The 18,852-nt window shown below is 46.2% G+C and overlaps 1 protein-coding gene across 1 annotated transcript in view; it reads right to left on the bottom strand.

Moving 5' to 3' along the window:
- QRSL1 (glutaminyl-tRNA amidotransferase subunit QRSL1) overlaps positions 1 to 18,852 on the bottom strand; it is a 110,700-nt gene that overhangs the window by 29,368 nt on the left and 62,480 nt on the right. The window lies entirely within an intron of this gene.

The following is an 18,852-nucleotide window of genomic DNA, read 5'->3' as shown; positions in this document are numbered from 1 at the left end:
AACAAAAGTGGAGACAAGGGACAGCCTTGACGCGTTCCCCTACCTATCTGAAATCTATTCGAGAGCCCCCCGTTCGCTGTTACATGTGCTTCCATACCAGTATATAAAGCCATTATTGCCTGCCTTATTCCAGCAGGGATCCCTATCCAATTTAACATATGAAACAAAAAGTCTCACCCTACCCTGTCAAAAGCCTTGGTAGCATCTAAGCTTACCAATATCCCAGGGGTCTTTTCCAATCGGCATCTTGCCATTGTGAGTAAGACTCTCCGAATTAGAGAGCTGCACGGCTTCCGTCCCCGCGGGAATCCCGCGGAACCCGCGGGATTCCTGCGGGGACGGAGGCAGTTCCTGCGGGGTTCCCGCGGGGATGGAAGCAGTTCTGCGGGGTTCCCGCGGGGACGGAGGCAGTTCCTGTGGGGTTCCCACGGGGATGGAACCAGCTCTGTGGGCTTCCCGTAGAAGTGTAAGCTGCACCTGCACCAGCCTCTCATCTACCGAATACCAATCTATTTTGAGTGCTGCTGTCTCCTCCTCCTCCTCCTCTTCTTCCTTGCTTTAACAGCATAAATGTGGAAAGTCTTCCATTAAGGAGGTGGTAGAGTCACATATGATGACGGAATTCAAAAAGGCGTGGGATGAACACAGAGGATCTCTAATTAGAAAATGGAAGTTATATAAAAAGCTAACCTTAAATGGCTGCATGTGTGTGGATGTGTCAAGTGACACTTAGATGGCAACTCTGGCTGTGATGAACTAGAGCTGATACCTGGCAGACTTGTATGGTCTCTGTCTCATACATGGCAATCTGGTTTAGGATGGGCTGGAAAGGGCTTAGACAGCAACTTCAGTGGCTGGAACATGAGGACAATGCTGGACAGACTTTTACGGTCTGTGTCCCACAAATGAGAAGACGAATAGACTGGAGTGAGCTTCAACGGCAACTCCAGTAGTTGGAACATAAGGATAGGGCCAGATAGACTTCTGTGGTCTTTGTTCCAGAAACACGGAAGAAAGACCATAATCAAGTATATAATATCACACTCGTTGATTTAATGATGACTTGATCATGAGTGTGACTATTGGCAGAGTGGATGGACCATTCAGGTCTATTTGCTGTTACTTTGTTACTATTAATCCTCTTTGCTACCAGACTTGTGTCAGACCTCAGCTCTGACACAGGCACAAGAATCAGATGTCACCTAACCTACTGGCGCGTGCATGTGGCGGCCTCTCAGCACACACTGCCAGTAAATCAGAGACAAATCTTACATGTGCACACCAGAGTGTTCCAAGTTTCAGCTTCCACTCCTTCCTTGCCTACAGTGCTGTGGCTCAAATCCAGAGAGAGACTGAGGGAGCTGACTGGAACTTTCTTTTATGTACTATTAAATTCTTACGGGGATGGGTGGGGATGGGTTAACTTCTTACGGGGACGGGTGGGGACGGGTTGGGATGGTTTAAATTTTTGCGGGGATGGGTGGGGATGGGTAAGATTCCAGTGGGGATGGGTGGGGACGGGTAAGATTCCAGCGGGGACGGGCGGGGACGGGTAAGATTTCTGTCCCCGTGCAACTCTCTACTCCGAATGTGGAGCACCGAGTGTCTATTGGGGAGGAATCCTACCTGTGCAGGTTCAATTACACTGGGTAAGCATTTATTAAGTCGTGTGGCCAGAATCTTCGCTAGCAGTTTAATATCTACGTTAATTAACGATATGGGCCTGTAAGACTCCGGTTCCTCAACAGCCTTCCCTGGTTTCAGCAATAATGATATACATGCCGTGTTTTCATGTAATGGAAATCTCCCTTCTTGGATCACTGCTTGATGATATTCAAACAGTGACCGTACCAATTGGGGTTGTAGCATTTTATAAAATTCTCCGGAGTACCCATCCATCCCCGGTGCCGAATATGACTTCAACCCTTTTATGGCTTCTGCTAGCTCTTTGGGCATAATGAGGGCCCCCAAGTATGCGATATCGGAGTCTCCGAGCCTTGGCATTTGGGCTTTCTTAAGAAATTCTGTCATATATGTTTCCCGAATTGGCTGTTCAGCAGTGTATAGCTGCGTAAAGTGTTCCTGAAATATTTGTAGGATCTTATCTGGACTATTAGTAAGGCTTCCCGTCTTTTCTTTCAGGGCCGATATGGTTCTACCTCCTCCCCGTTTTCGAACCACCCGGGCTAACATACTCCCTTGTTCTGTTTCCAAATCTGTGGAGCCTATATTTTAGGAAAGTCCTACTTTTTACCACTCTTTCATGCAGCAGTGAATTCACAGCTGCTTGAACAGACAGATAGGCCTCCTTATTTACTGTGGTTCGTCGCTCTAGATAACGACGTCTAGCCTTCTGCAATTGCCTATTCAGATGCAAGAGGCTAGCTGTGTTCTTTTTCCGCTTACTCGCCACATAAGCAATCAAGTCTCCTCGAAGCACTGCTTTACCAGTACACCAGAACAATTGTGGATCAGACTTGTGTTCTTTGTTAAATGATTCATACTCTTCCCATTTTTTGACCAGGAACTTTTGAAAAGATTTATCTTTTACTAGATGATTGGGAAATCTCCACTGTCTGTGTATCTGAAAGCTATTTGGCGCCCCCAACTCTAACCAAACAGGACTGTGATCTGATATCAGTATCTCTTCAATCTTAGTGTCTCGGACACACTGAAACAAAGCTGTGGAGATAAGCATATAATCTAGCCTACCCCAAGTCCCGTGTGCCCTAGACTGATGTGTATATTCTCTTGAATTCGGATGTAAATTCCGCCATGCATCTATCACAGAGAGTGAGTTACTAAATTCTTTCAACATCCGAGTCCCCTTCCTGTTCTCAATTCCTTTACATCCTTCCCCTGAGTAATCGATTTTGGGATCCATTAGTACATTCATATCTCCTGTAATTATCAAGTGTTTGCTTTCATAGGGGAGCATCTGTCTAGACAGTTCAGGAAAGAAGGAACCATCTGGGGGGGTGGGGGCATACACGTTTAACAGGTATAGTTCCCTTCCCTGTAAACACATTTTAACCAAAATATATCTCCCATGTGGGTCCTGTACAATTGTCTCCACTGTACAGGCAAGGTGCCGGTGAATGCAGATTGCCACTCCTCCCTTCCGCCCCTCTGACGATGCGTGGAACACCTGGCCTACCCAGCCCTGCTTGAGCTTTTCATGTTCTGCGGCCGTCAATTTCGTCTCCTGTAAGCATGCAATATCTGTGTTGAGACGTTTTAAATGTGTTAATATCTTTTTCCTTTTAATGGGAGAAGAAATGCCCCCTACATTCCAGGTGACTACTTTACAATGTGATACTGCCTGTGCATGTTAATCCCGTACCAATATACTTAAAATACCCAGTCCCCGGGGCCCAGCCCTTCCCCAGCAACTGTAATTGTTGTGTGTTCTTTTTCTCTCCATAATTCTGATTTAGACAGCTTACCCATGCTTTTTCTTTTTGTATAACTTGAGCGTGAGACCTGACCTTTGTATTCCAAAAACCCCCCCTCCCTAAATACTGAATCCCATTAGAACCCCACCACCCCCCGCCCATTCCCTTCCTCATATTGAGAACCCCTTCCCTCTTGACTGAAACTTCTCTCCTTCCTGAAGGTGTAATACCGCTACGTGGCTCGCTACCCCCGCTGTCCCCATCCCCCCCCATCCTAATGGTGGGATCCCCCCCACCCCCCCGACATCACAGTTACTCCCAGTCTGACGCCTCTGCCGGAGAGACCCCTCATTCTGTCACCAACACAACAGTAACTTTTTTAACATAGTAACTCTTAATTTACTTTTTCTTTAACAAAAACAACTTAGCTTGTGCGTCTGCAGCACCACCACTTTCGTGGAGGGCTGACAACAAGGCAGAGTTCTCTACTTCCTGTGCAATCAGCAAAATATTAGGTCATGGTGGTGCCTCAGCTGGTGCAAGCAGCTCCAAGTCTATAAACTGTTGGGCCTCTGGGACAGAGTGAAACGATCGCCATCCATTTTCATGTTGAATCTTCAAAATAGCCGGGTAGATCAGCATGAATCTTGCTTTTCTGTTTACCAACGTCGTGCAAAGAGGGTGAAACCTGCGCCTTTGCTCTTGTACACCAGCCGAATAGTCTTGAAAAATTTTTATTGGGGCCCCATCGTATTTTAAAGTGTCTCTTTTCAATCGGAAGCCCCTCATGATTTCCTCCTTATGTAGATAATTGTGTACTTTAATTATCACGAGTCTAGGTCTTTGTTGTCCTTGCTGCCAGCGACCGAGTCTGTGGGCCCGTTCTATACACAGTTCTCCATAGCTATCTGACAGGGCTAGTTCTTTTTTAAGCCAGTTTTCCAACAGATGTCCTAGTGATTTCTCAGGAATTGCCTCGGGCAAGCCGACAATTCGTAAATTACACCTCCTCGCTCTGTTCTCCATGTCTTCAATCTTGTCTTGTTGCGCCTTAAGCTGTTCCATCAGGCGTGTGACATCTTGAACATTCTGCGCCCTTGTGTCCTCTATCGCTGAGATTCTACTCTCCGCTTCTCCCACTCGTCTCACCGTGTCAGCCATGGTAGCTTCTAGACTGCTCATTTGGCGTTCTAGCAAATCAAATCTTGGATTTAGTGCGGCGCTAACCGCCATGGTGATTTGTGCTAGTTGTTTTTCAGAGAAATCACCAAGCTTTTCAAGTTTCCCTTCTGCCATCTTAGTCTCAGTGAGCGGTGGGGAATTCTTCCCTTTATCGTATTTAGTGCCGCTTCTAGTTGTTCCTGATGACTTGGGCCTCAAAAATTGCTCCATACAGAGAGTGCTGCGATTTTCACTAGACTCTATGTGCCTGATCTCTTGGTGCTAGTGCTTGTACCTGAGGGTATTACAATGGTATGTTGAGTCAGGCTTCCAGAGGCTCACCTGTGACGCCAGACAGTTTTTAAGTACCTATTGGACCAGCTCTCCACGCTTATCCAGGCTGTAGGTTTAATCTCTTCCCGAATTCTCCCTCAATTAGTTGTTCAGACTGGGTCCACAGATCTTAGTTTACCAACAGGTTCCTGTGTTGGTGCCCAGCAAAGTTATATAGGCTGTGCTTTGTATCTGCCAAAGCTCAACTTAAACTTATCTGTTTTATTCTCTGCTAAGATAGAATACTGACACGGATTGCTATTCTCATCGGTGTGACCGCCACTCGACTATTATAAACGCTGTGACTGCAAACTTTGCCAGAATGTCCGTGTTGTCATGTATACAGGGCCGCTTTGTACTCTGTAGCAGGCGTTGAGGCTTTTGGCTCCTTGTGGTATATGATTAACACATGTTCCCTCCGTGTTTTGGTGTTTCGTTTTATTTCTATTCGCCAGTGGCAGTGGGGGGGGGGGGGGGGGTGGAGAATGAAAGCGCCGTCAAATTTTATATACCCCTTCCCATTATCCTGCCGCCCCGCTGGACTCCCCGATAACCAGTTCCGACAGCCTTACTCTGCTCGCCGGTCTTCCGCGTTGTTAGTTCTCTGTTCTTCTTCACTGCGCGCCATTGTCAGCCATCTTAGCTCGGGTCGCGTGTGTCGTTAGTGCCTGTTATTTCCGCACTATGAAGCCGTCGGAAGACTTTCGGAGGAGTCCTCTGATTCCAGGGGACTTATGGCACCTCCAAGATGTTGCGGGGAGAGGCTAGAGAGCGGGGGATTAAAGAACCCGTCAGCAGTGTTGCGGAGCTCTTCTAGACCGCGGCCATCTTGCCGCTCAGCTCCACCGGAAGTCCCTCGTAGAATTTAATATCAAAGTCTATGCCAATGATTCTACAATTATGGTGAAGGTATTCAAAGGCGTGTACGGCAAATTTCAATGAAAAATTTGTGGAGAAAAAAAGACCTCAGTAAACTCAGAGACACCTCCTTTAAAAAGGACACACTTTGGGGGTCACGTGATGCCACGCTGAAAAGCAGACATGGACGAGGAGAGCTCCTACACCCCGACTGAAAAAGCGGGCATTACAGCTGCAAAATCGGACAGATCGACGATCAAAATATAACATTGGAAGTACAGACCATACTGTGCTGGGAGTCAGAGAGAGAGATATTGAAGGCGAGTAAATCGGTCCGAAAGCAAGGAGATAAGGTGAAGGCGCCCGATTCCCACAAAATGGCGGAGGCCGATGACGGCAGCCCGGGCTCAGTGTGCTACGCATGGGTTACTGAAATCGTGACAGAGGTCACACAGGCGCTAAATACCTCATTAGACCAAAAATTCTAGAAAATTGCGGACAAACTAGAAACGATGGACGGCAAAATGGAGGCGCTTAGAGGAGAATTGGCTGCATCGTACCAGAGATTGTCGGACTTAGAAGATCAAATGCAAACAATGACCTCCGATAAAGATTCCTTGAAAGCCAGAGTAACGGAACTTGAAAATAAACTCGATGACCTGGAAAACAGGTCTCGCAGGGGGAATCTGCGGCTGGTGGGGCTAATGGAGGCAGTTACCGAAATCGAACTTCGCCCCTTCTTAGAAGATTGGCTCACTAAGACACTACAACTGCAGTCCTCGGCCGGCCCGCTCCGCATTGAACGGGCACACAGACTAGGCCCCAGGAGACCAAGAGATGCTAAACCAAGAGTGGTTATTTTAAAACTACTCAATTACGTTCAAAAAACGGAGATTCTTGAAGCAATTTGGGCTAAGGGCCCTTTGAAATATGACAACAAAACTATTCTCTGCTTTCAAGATTTCTCCATGAGAGTCTCACTACTCAGGAAAGCATACTCGCAAATTTGTTCAACGCTACATCAGAGACAGGTGCAATTTGCATTACTATACCCTGCGCGACTCAAGATATTTACAGACGAAAAAGCCACTTTTTTTGATTCGCCAGAAGCGGCCCGCGAGTTCCTGAACAAGCATGACTCTATGCAACAGAGAGTAGCGGAGTGATGGCAAGCGGAATGATTAAGACTTAAGAAGAGGGATCTGTCACTGTTATCGATAGAACCCTGCATTTGGGATAACAAGGAACAGATATAATTTCACGAGATGAATGACTGACGCCATTTGTCGTTTCTGGACCATCCTACCTTGGTAAACTGTGAGTAATGTGGCTATTGATGGGAGGTCTCAGGGAACAGAAGAGAGATTTTGGCAGAGTTTCCTAGAGGGGCAATAGAAACTCCACACGGACTGTGCTCTACGAAAGGGAAACCTTGCCCCCCCCCCCCCCCCCCCCCCCCCCCCCGGGTTATTACTGCATCTCTGAAAGATGTGACTGAGAAAGAGTCCCCAAAATTCAAAGATGTACAGTTTATGGTGCCAAGGCGGGAACCTGGGACGATTTGACCAAGCAACAGGCAGGAGATTTACATTGGACACCACAATAAGTGTTGCTTATCAAGTAGACAGAGATGCTGATGTATCTGGACGGTGGGAAAAGGGGGGATTTATAAATATTACAGAAGGACATTTGAAGTACAATTTGAAATGACATGGCCAAAGTGGGAGCCAATGGTTATGGCTGTTTAAAGACAGATCAGACTGATACGAGTTGAAGATTAGGCTCCCACTTTGGAAGGAAATAGTGTTAAATTTAAACATATAATACTGTTTGTCGGTTAATTTGGTTGGAGTTAACAAATATGTTAGTTATAGGTTATGGGTTACTATATAGTATCTTCAAAGACAAGCCTGCAGGGGGGGCAACCGCTTTGGAGGAAGGGGTGGGGAGTTCTCTCTCGAGGTGACCTAAGAAGCTTTGCTCGGCACAGAAGGCTGTGGGCAGGCAAACCTCAGGGGAGGTTAATCAGGAATAAGAAGGGAGAAGGGGGGGAAGGGGTTAAAAGAGGGGTTAGAGGAAGGGGGGAAGGGTATATGGAAAAGGAGGGTAAAATCGACTCTGCAGGGTGTGAGTAGCGGGAGCGCAGCGGCGACCCCGGGGGGGATGGTAGAGGGATTTGTGAGGAAGGACCCAGAAGTCAAGATAAGAAAAGAGGGAGGGTTGGAGGCTGGGCTGACTCTTCCTTGTATGATAATGGAGAAACGGCTGACTAAGAGAGACCTGAAGGGCGAGGGATGAGACCCCTGAGATTCATTTCATGGAATGTGAGCGGGGTAACTTCCCCGATTAAACGCCAAAAAATACTGCAACTCCTGAACCGAAAGAGGGCAGATGTGGTGTTTTTGCAGGAGACCCACCTATCCTCGGTAGAACATAAATTTAAGAGATGGTGGGTGGGGCAACTATTAGAGGCACCAGCACAAAAGCAGGGGTGCTTATCCTGTTTAGGAAGACACTTGATGTCCAGGTGAGGGGTTGCTGGCGGGCAGCGAACGGCAGATATGTGATAGCACAAGTAACAATTGATAACAAGGACCTCTTATTGGCAAATATATATGCTCCTAACACTTGCAATAAAACTTTCTTTCGGTCGCTGGTCCACATACTCATCAAACATGAGGGAACTCCAATTGTATTAGGAGGGGATATGAATGTCGTACATGATCCCAATTTGGATATCTCATGAGATCAGCGGGCTGAAGGGGGATCAATCACAAGGGGTATCCCTTTGTTGTGTGAGGCATTAGATCTTGTAGATGTATGGAGACTCTTACATCCCACTGAAAGAGATTACACGCATGTTTCCAGGGCCCATTCGACTCAATCTCGGATCGATTATTGGCTATTATCAAGTACTTTATTCTCTCAGGTCCAGAATGCGGGTATTGGACCCCATGGGGTCTCTGACCATGCTTATATATGGTGGACTATGCAGGCTCCCCAGGGCAAACATCGCCAGTTCCATTGGCAGTTCCCTTCGGGTCTAATGCATGATAACAAATTCAAGGAACATTTAGCGAAACATTGGATAGACTACCAATTGCATAATGCAGCTCATCGCGAAGACCCGATATTATTTTGAGACACTGCCAAGGCGGTATTAAGAGGGGTCATTTTGGCATATACTAGTCACAAAAGAAAGATGAGGGACAAGGAGATCATTCGTTTAGGAGCCCAAGTAGTGGAGGCTAGACAACAATGGGGAACTGACCCTAACCCGCAGAATAAAGCAAATCTGATGGAGCTGCAGACATCACTTAACACGAGGCTGCACGCTAGAGCCCTTAAATCACTACAATACTATAAGTACCAATTCTACCTCCATGGGAATAAGCAAGGGAAAATGCTAGCGGGACTGGTTAGGCGGAAAATGGGCAAACAGAAAATTTTGCAGGTTAGGAACTCGGGAGGAGATTTGGTGAGGTCAGACGAGGATATAGTGGAAACATTTTGACAATATTATCAAGAGCTATACACTCGACCGACGGAAGATGGGCTAAAAGGTAAGACATATCTGGAAGGGAGAGACCTGCCGGTTCTAAGGGACTCACAAAAGTCAGGGTTGAATCGCCCAATTACAGAGGAGGAGGTTGGGAGAGTGATACAACAGGGGGCCCTGCTTAAAGCTCCCGCACCGGATGGGTTCCGCTACGAATTTTATAAATTGCTAAGTTATCAGATTGTGCCCTCACTCATGGCTGTTTAATAAAATTGTAGAATTAGGGGAATTGCCAACTTCATTAAATGAAGTCAGGATAGTGGTACTGTTGAAACCAAGCCGGAACCCAGAACACCCAGCCTCTTACAGGCCCATATCGCTGCTGAATGTAGAGGCCAAGATGTTTGCTAAAATCTTGGCTAACCGATTAGCGGTCATCTTGCCCACGTTGATAGATGGAAACCAAGCTGGGTTTGTGAGGGGCAGGACTATAACAGCAAACATGAGAAATATTCTGGCCTCTATGAATTGGGTGGAGCGGAAGAAGACGCCTTCTCTGCTGATCGGTGTTGACGCAGAGAAGGCGTTCGACAGAGTAAATTGGGAGTTTTTATTTGCAACATTGAAAGCCTATGGTTTCGAAGGTTGGTGGGTTCGAGCGGTGCAGACCTTGTATAAAAAACCACGTGCAAGGATGTGGGTTAATGGGATAACATCGAAGCATATAAATATCCAAAGGGGTACCCGGCAAGGCTGCCCTTTAGCATAGTAAACATAGTAGATGACGGCAGAAAAAGACCTGCACGGTCCATCCAGTCTGCCCAAGAAGATAAATTCATATGTGCTACTTTTTTTATTTGTACTGTCCTCTTCAGTGCACAGACCGAATAAGTCTGGCCAGCCCTATCCCCGCCTCCCAACCACCAGCTCTGGCACAGACCCTATAAATCTGCCCAGCACTATCCCCGCCTCCCAACTACCAGTCCCGCCTTCCACCATCAGCTCTGGCACAGACCCTATAAGTCTGCCCAGCACTATCCCTGCCTCCCACTACCGGCTCTGGCACAGACCCTATAAGTCTGCCCAGCACTATCCCTGCCTCCCACCACCAGCTCTGGCACAGACCGTATAAGTCTGCCCAGCACTATCCTCGCCTCCCAACTACCAGTCCCGCCTCCCACCACCAGCTCTGGCACAGACCATATAAGTCTGCCCAGCACTATCCCTGCCTCCCACCACTGGCTCTGGCACAGACCGTATAAGTCTGCCCAGCACTATCCCCGCCGCCCAACCACCAGCTCCGGCACAGACCGTATAAGTCTGCCCAGCACTAGTCCCGCCTCCCAACCACCAGCCCTAGCACAGACCGTATAAGTCTGCCCAGCACTAGCCCCGCCTCGCAACCACCAGCTCTGCCACCCATTCTAGGCTAAGCTCCTGAGGATCCCTTCCTTCTGCACAGGATTCCTTTATGTTTATCCCATGCATGTTTGAATTCCGTTACCGTTTTCATCTCCACCACCTCCCGCGGGAGGGCATTCCAAGCATCCACCACTCTCTCCATTGTTATTTGTATTAAGTATGGATCCCCTTATTAGGGAGATTATATCGAACCCGGATATCAAAGGAGTAGAGATGGGCAGACAGGAATTTAAGATATCAGCCTTCGCTGATGATCTTTTGGTCCACTTGACCAACCCCAAGCTATCTCTCTTAGAATTGATGGATAGCTTTGCTGAATTTGGAGATTTCTCTGGGTTTAAATTAAACTTGGAGAAGTCCCTGGCATTGCCCAACACTGGTGGTTGGGAGGCGGGGATAGTGCTGGGCAGACTTATACGGTCTGTGCCAGAGCCGGTGGTGGGAGGCGGGGCTGGTGGTTAAGAGGTGGGGATAGTGTTGGGCAGACTTATACGGTCTGTGCCAGAGCTGGTGGTGAGAGGTGGGGCTGGTGATTAAGAGGCGGGGATAGTGCTGGGCAGACTTATACGGTCTGTGCCAGAGCCGGTGGTGGGATGCGGGACTGGTGGTTGAGAGGCGGGGATAGTGCTGGGCAGACTTATACGGTCTGTGCCAGAGCCGGTGGTGGGAGGCGGGGCTGGTGGTTAGGAGGCGGGGATAGTGCTGGGCAGACTTATACGGTCTGTGCCCTGAAGAGGACAGGTACAAATCAAGGTAGGGTATACACAAAAAGTAGCACATATGAGTTTATCTTGTTGGGCAGACTGGATGGACCGTGCAGGTCTTTTTCTATCATCATCTACTATGTTACTATGTTTTCAGGTGAAACAACAATGGGAAGGCCAGTTGCCCCTGAAGTGGGCCTCGCGTCATTTCCAATACCTGGGCATCCAACTCCCATATAAGACGGGCCTGCTCCAGGGACTGAACGTGTCACATCTGCTGGAGCAGACTAGTCGTTCCTTTTCTCACTGGATGGCAATGCCGATCTCTCTGTATGGGCGCATTCAATTATTTCAGATGATTCTGTTTCCCCGCTGGCTATATATGATGCAGCAACTACCGATTAAACTCTCTGGGAGGGAGATTAAAATTCTATATCGAATGGTGGGAACATTTTGTTGGCAGGGGAAGAAGCCCAGAACCCCATTTCGACATCTGTTGGGGGCATGGAGACAAGGTGGTATGGGTTTGCCAGATATACAAAGCTATAATTGGGCATGTCTGCTCCGACACCTGGGGGATTGGATATTAGATAGTCAGATTTACAACCCCCTAGGGGGTTGGAGCAGGCAGCATATGGTGGCTGGAATGTTTTCTCTTTGCTCCAATGCTCAAGGGCCCAGCTCCCAGAGGATTTACAAGATTGTTTTCTTTTAAAGTCGATAATGATGTCCTGGAATTATTTGATAAAACTGTTAGGGGGTAACCCGCGACTATCCGATCAGCTGCCCCTGAGGGGAAATGTAGACTTTTCTCCTGGAAATGATAATATAAGTTTTCGGAGGTGGGAGACTAAGGGGTTGCGATATGTAGGCGACTTGCTAAATGAAGAAGGGCAAATTGAAACTTGGGATGCATTGTTAAACTCCAAAAAGGTGGATAGACGGGATTTCTTCGCATATGGGCAGGCTAGACACTATATTCAAAGTTTACAGGCAAGGGACTTAGGAAAGGGCCTTAGGAAAAGTTTATTGGAGTTCTTTGAACCCATTCAAGATAGAGGGATGTCAGTATCAATTTTGAAAAAAGCCTTAGAGACCATACAGAGGCCACAGGGTAAAATAGAGTTGCAACAGAGGTGGGGTGCTGACTTGGGTATCCCAGAGTCCGAGATAAATTTGAATTATCTAATAAAGAGAATACCAGCAGGGTCAATCAGCGCGGAATTAAGAGAATGTAATTTTCGAGTATTGCATAGGGCTTATTTCACGCAAGAACGCCTTTTCAAAGCGGGAGGTATAGAATCACCTATTTGCAAAAAATGCAATCAAGGAATTAACTCATTTATACATGCGTTTTGGCAGTGTGCATGTATTCAAAGTTTTTGGAGGGAGATGATCACTTACCTGGAACATCTGGGAGGGAAACCAATTCCAATGTCCTCCAAGGGATTTCTCTTAGATAAATATGAGGACTTTGGGCCACAGGAGAAATATTTTCGTCAATTGCTTAGGAAAGCGGGGATGTTGGGCAAGAGATTAATATTGGGGATGTGGATCAGCGACCAGGCCCCGTCATATTGGCAGTGGAGGAATAAATTACACACTCTAATGTTATTTGAGTTACAATATGCTCGCTTGACTTTTAAGCGGCGGAAGATGTTCTTGGCTATCTGGGACAAATATATTAGATCTCTATCCCATAAAGCCCGCAGTTTTGTGTTAAACTCGTTCCCTGAATGAAGGAGGGGGATAGATTGAGAGGAGGTGGATGCCCCCTGGGGCGCTTGGAAGATGCAGAGTCAATTGGGGGGGGGGGGGGGGTAAGGGTAATTAGGCTGTTGGGGAAGATAAAGGGAAAGACTATCGATACTTAACTAAACTCTGGACGATGAACAGTGGAAATCTGAATCTGAGCTGAGGGGTAATGAGTATTCACCTATACTATGATCCGGAGGTTAAAGGTAGTCTGATACGATGGTACGGGGGGAGGGGAGGGGGGTAAGGGGAGGGATAAGGGAGGGGGGATAGGAATAACCTGATGATGGAGGGGTATGTTCAGGGATGGTGATTTGTGCCTGTTTCCTACATTTTTTTCTTCTTTTCAGGGTATCATTTATTACACAGATATCTCAGGTCGTTTTTTTTTTTGTTTTTCATTTTTTTCTATTTCATTACTGAATAGAAATATGGCATTTAGCCAACAGCGAAATTTAAGTATAGGTGGGAGGGAGGGATTAGGGGGATAAAAAAAAGAGAAAACTATTTGATGATTACAAGAACGTGGGTAATTTGTGATGGTATTTATACTATGTTTGGTGTCACTGTTAACCATAAGTTTGTACTCTGCTTTTCGTCAATAAAAATGCTTTAAACATAAAAAAAGGACACACCTTTCTGAATAAAGAGTACTCCTTCAGTAATCATCAGTCTTCAACAAAAACTCCACATTCCTTTTATTCATGAGAACAAATGAAAAGTAAATGATCACATGTTACTTATCTTGATTGTTTACTTTTCACATTAAAATAGGAGTCTGAACCCATAGGTATTTGCAAAGGTGGTAAGGCATTTGTTCTCATGAATAAAAGGAATGTGGAGTTTTCCCACCAATTTGCAGGCTCAATGTGGCTTACATTATATCGTCATTCCGGGTTGAAGATTACAAATGGTATTACATTAAGACAGATACATACATGGTAGAGTAGAGTACATTATGGTATTGCATAGAGGTTCCTGAGTGAAAGAGTAAGTTATAACATATATTGGATAGTCGACTGTAGAGAGTTCATTTTCAGCATAAGGGGTAAAGTGTTAGTGCATATTGCGTAACTTTCGTTAGTATCAATGAGGTTAACTAGTCAGGTGAAGAGAGTTCGGTTTTGCCTAGATGATGTAGAGTGTGATTGTTTCGTATCTACGATGGATCATTATGGCATGCCTTCTTGAACAGGTCAGTTTTCAGTAGCTTTCGGAAGGTTGTTAGGTCGTGCATTGTTCTTATGGCCTTCGGTAGTGCGTTCCATAGTTGCGTGCATATGTAGGAGAAGCTGGAAGCATATGTGGATTTATATTTAAGTCCTTTACAGCTGGGGTAGTGAAGATTGAGGAATGTGCGTGCTAAACTTTTGTGTTCCTCATAGGCAGGTCTATAAGGTCTGACATATAGATCGGGGCTTCCCCGTGAACGATTTTGTGAACCAGGGTGCAGACTTTGAACGCAATTCGTTCTTTTAGTGGGAGCCAGTGTCGTTTTTCTCTTAGGGGTATGGCGCTTTCGTATTTCGTTTTCCCAAATATGAGTCTGGCTGCTATGTTTTGGGCGGTTTGAAGCTTTTTAATGATTTGTTCTTTGCATCCGGCATAAATGGCATTACAGTAATCTAGGTGGCTCAGCACCATTGATTGTACCAGGGAGTGGAAAATATCCCTAGGGAAAAAAGGTTTGATTCTTCTGAGTTTCCACATTGCGTGGAACATTTTCTTTACTGTATTTTTCGCATGGCTTTCGAGTGTGAGATTTCGGTCAATTGTAACTCCAAGAATTTTCAGACTATCTGAGATAGGGAGGGTGTAGTCTAGGGTGTTTATGGTGCTGGGTTTGTTTGTGTTATATTGTGAAGAGAGGATGAGACATTGTGTCTTTTCTGCGTTTAGCTTTAGTTGGAATGCATCCGCCCATGAATTCATTATTTGGAGGCTGTGTTTAATTTTGTTTGTGATTCTGGTTAGATCGTGTTTGAACGGGATGTAAATCGTGACATCATCTGCGTAGATGTACGGGTTGAGTCCACGGTTGGATAGCGATTTGGCTAAAGGTGTCATCATTAAGTTGAAAAGGGTTGGTGAGAGTGGTGATCCTTGTGGTACTCCGCATTCAGGTTTCCATTGTGATGATGTTTTCCGTCCTTTATTCAAAAAGGTGTGTCCTTTTAAAAGGAGGTGTCTCTGAGTTTACTGAGGTCTTTTTTTTCTCCACAAATTTTTCATTGAAATTTGCCGTACATGCTTTTGAATACCTTCACCATAATTGTAGAATCATTGGCATAGACTTTGATTTTAATTACCCCCATATAGACTGGGTTAATGTAACATCAGGGCACAACAGGGAGGTTAACTTCCTCAATGAAAAAAAGGACAGCTTTATGGAGCAGCTGGTACAGGAGACGACGAGAGAAGGAAAAATTCTAGATTTAGTCATTTGTGGAGCGCATGATCTGGTACGGGAGGTAGCGGTCCGGGGGCCGCTTGACAACAGTGATCATAACATGATCGCCTTTGAAATTTGCTTTCAAAAAGGTAAACATAGGAAGTCAAATATGTTAGCATTTAACTTTAAAAAAGGAAGCTATGATAAAATGAGAAAAATGGTAAAACAAAACCCAAAAAAAAAACAGAGGAGCGACTGAGAGGGTAAGAAACCTACAACAGACGTGGATGCTGTTCAAAAACACCGTCCTGGAGGCCCAGGCCAAACATATTCCACGTATCAGAAAAGGAGGACGGAAAACCAAACGACAGCCGGCGTGGTTAAAAAGTGAGGTAAAGGAGGCTATTGGAGCTAAAAAGGAATCCTTCAGAAAATGGAAGAAGGAACCGAATGAGGAAAATAAGAAGCGGCATAAGGAATGTCAAGTCAGATGCAAAGCGCTGATAAGAAAGGCAAAGAGGGATTTTGAAAGAAAGATAGCATTAGAGGCGAAAACTGATAGTAAAATTTTTTTAGATACATTAAAAGCAGGAAACCGGCAAAAGAATCGGTTGGCCCGCTGGATGACCAGGGTGTAAAAGGGGCGATCAAGGAAGACAAAGAAATAGCAGAAAAACTAAATAACATAGTAACATAGTAGATGACGGCAGAAAAAGACCTGCACGATCCATCCAGTATGCCCAAAAAGATAAACTCATTTTACATGGTATGTGGTACTTTATATGTATACCTGAGTTTGATTTGTCCTTCCCTTTCTCAGGGCACAGACCATAGAAGTCTACCCAGCATTGTTCTTTTACTAAGTTCTGAAGCTAATGTAGAAAATCCTTAAAATTTGCACTCCAGCCCATCCATATTCAGTCATGATTAGGGCGTAGACCGTAGAAGTGTGCCCAGCTCTCGTTTTGTTTCCCATTTTCCGTCGTCGCCACCCAATCTCCGCTAAGATTCCGCAGAACCATTCCTTCTAAACAGGGTTCCTTTGTGTTTATCCCACACATGTTTGTATTCCATTACCGTTTTCATCTCCACCACCTCCCGCGGGAGGGCATTCCACATATCCACCACCCTCTCCGTGAAAAAATACTTCCTGACATTAGTCCTGAGTCTGCCCCCCTTCAACCCCAATTCATGTCCTCTAGTTCTACCACCTTCCTGTCTCCAGAAAAGGTTTGTTTGCGGATTAATACCTTTCAAATATTTGAACGTCTGTATCATATCACCCCTGTTTCTCCTTTCCTCCAAGGTATACATGTTCAGGTCAGCAAGTCTTTCATACGGTTTGCAATGGATGGATCTTTATCTGCCGTCATTTACTATGTTACTAAGCTTGGGAAGAAAGGCAGAGAGTAGTTAAAACAAAAAACAAACAAAAAAAAAAAACAGAATGATGATAGAGACCAAAAGTCTCCAGGGGTTGCCATTGGTCCCTGGGCCTTGCACTGAAGAATACTGCACAGGAGAAAGAAATTTGGAACTGGGAAGGAATTATTTTAGCTTTCAGAATTTTTTTATTGCGTATTGCATATCTACTACTACTTATCATTTCTAAAGCGCTACTAGACGTACGCAGCGCTGTACACTTGAACATGAAGAGACAGTCCCTGCTCGACAGAGCTTACAATCTAATTAGGACAGACAAACAGGACAAACAAGAGATAAGGGAATATTAAAGTGAGGATGATAAAATAAGGGTTCTGAACAAGTGAATAAGGGTTAGGAGTTAAAAGCAGCATAAAAAAAGGTGGGCTTTTAGCTTAGATTTGAAGACGGCCAGAGATGGAGCTTGACGTACCGGCTCAGGAAGTTTATTCCAGGCATACGGTGCAGCAAGATAAAAGGAACGGAGTCTGGAGTTAGCAGTGGATGAGAAGGGTGCAGATAAGAGAGATTTACCCAGTGAACGGAGTTCCCGGGGAGGAATGTAGGGAGAGATGAGCAGGGCCGTGCCTAGGGTCTCTGGCGCCCCCCTGCAGCCTATCAGTTGGCACCCCCCCTGCAGCCTATCAGTTGGCGGCGGCGGCGGCGCGCCCCCCCCCCCCCCCCCCCCCGTGAAAATGATCGCTCACCACTTGCCACACTGACAGGAATTGTCAGCAATATTCTTAGAAACAAATTGCTATACATTGCAAAATAAGAAAGCAGATGTAAATTCTGAAAGTGGACATATTCCAAACACTAAAATGAAAATAAAATGATTTTTTTTCTACCTTTGTTGTCTGGTGACTTTCTTTTTCTGATCATGCTGGCCCAGTATCTGATTCTGCTGCTATCTGTCCTCTTAACTCCGTTTCCAGGGCTTCCTTTCCATTTATTTCTTTCCTTTCCTCCTTTCTTATTCATTTCTGGTCCTCAGCTTCTGCCTATTTTCTTCATCCATGTGCAGTTTTTCTCCTCTCTTCCTTTTCCCTCATTTCATCTCCTTCATTTCTCTTCCCTCCCCTCTATGTCCAGCAATTTCTCCTCTCTCTCCCTGAGCCCTGCCCTCCCAATCCATGTCCATCCATGCTCCTCTGTCCCCTGCCCCCTCCATTAATCCCTATCCAGCAATTCCCCTCTCTCCCTTCCATGACCCCCCCTCGCATCCATGCTCCTCTCGCTCCCATGTCCCAGCCTGGCCCACCCTCTTCTCCCCCCCCCTTCGCATCCATGCTCTTGTTTCTCCCCTGCCCTCCCGCTCCCATTGTTCAACTGCCCGCCCTCTTCTCTCCCCCCAACATCCCTTTTCTTTTTTTTTCTTTTTAAATTTACCTCCGTGGCGGTTCCGGCAGCGCAGCGTCAGGGAAGGAGGCGGTGCTCCCGTCTAGCCTTCCCTTCGCTGTGTTCCGCCTTCTTCTGACGTCATCCTTGACGTCAGAAGAAGGCGGAACACAGCAAAGGGAAGGCTAGACGTCGGGAGCGCCGCCTCCTTCCCTGACGCTGCACTGCCGGAACCGCCACCACGGAGGTAAATTTAAAAAGAAAAAAAAAAGGAAAGAAAAGCGATGTTGCGGGAGGGCGAGCGAGGTGAGCATGGTGCGGCGGCGCCCCCCAAAGGGAGGCGCCCCCCTGCCATGCTTACCTCGCTTACCGTGTTAGCACGGCCCTGGAGATGAGAGTGGAGAGGTACTGAGGAGCTGCAGAGTGAATGCACTTATAGGTCAATATGAGGAGTTTGAACTGTATGCGGAAATGGATAGGAAGCCAGTGAAGTGGCTTGAGGAGAGGGCTAATATGAGCATAACGACACTGGCGGAATATTAGTCGTGCAGCAGACTAATATTCTCATGTTTC

The sequence above is a fragment of the Microcaecilia unicolor genome, chromosome 3 (genome assembly GCF_901765095.1).
Source record: "Microcaecilia unicolor chromosome 3, aMicUni1.1, whole genome shotgun sequence".
Classification (NCBI taxonomy): Eukaryota; Metazoa; Chordata; class Amphibia; order Gymnophiona; family Siphonopidae; genus Microcaecilia; species Microcaecilia unicolor.
This window is presented reverse-complemented; position numbering and strand designations above follow the sequence as displayed.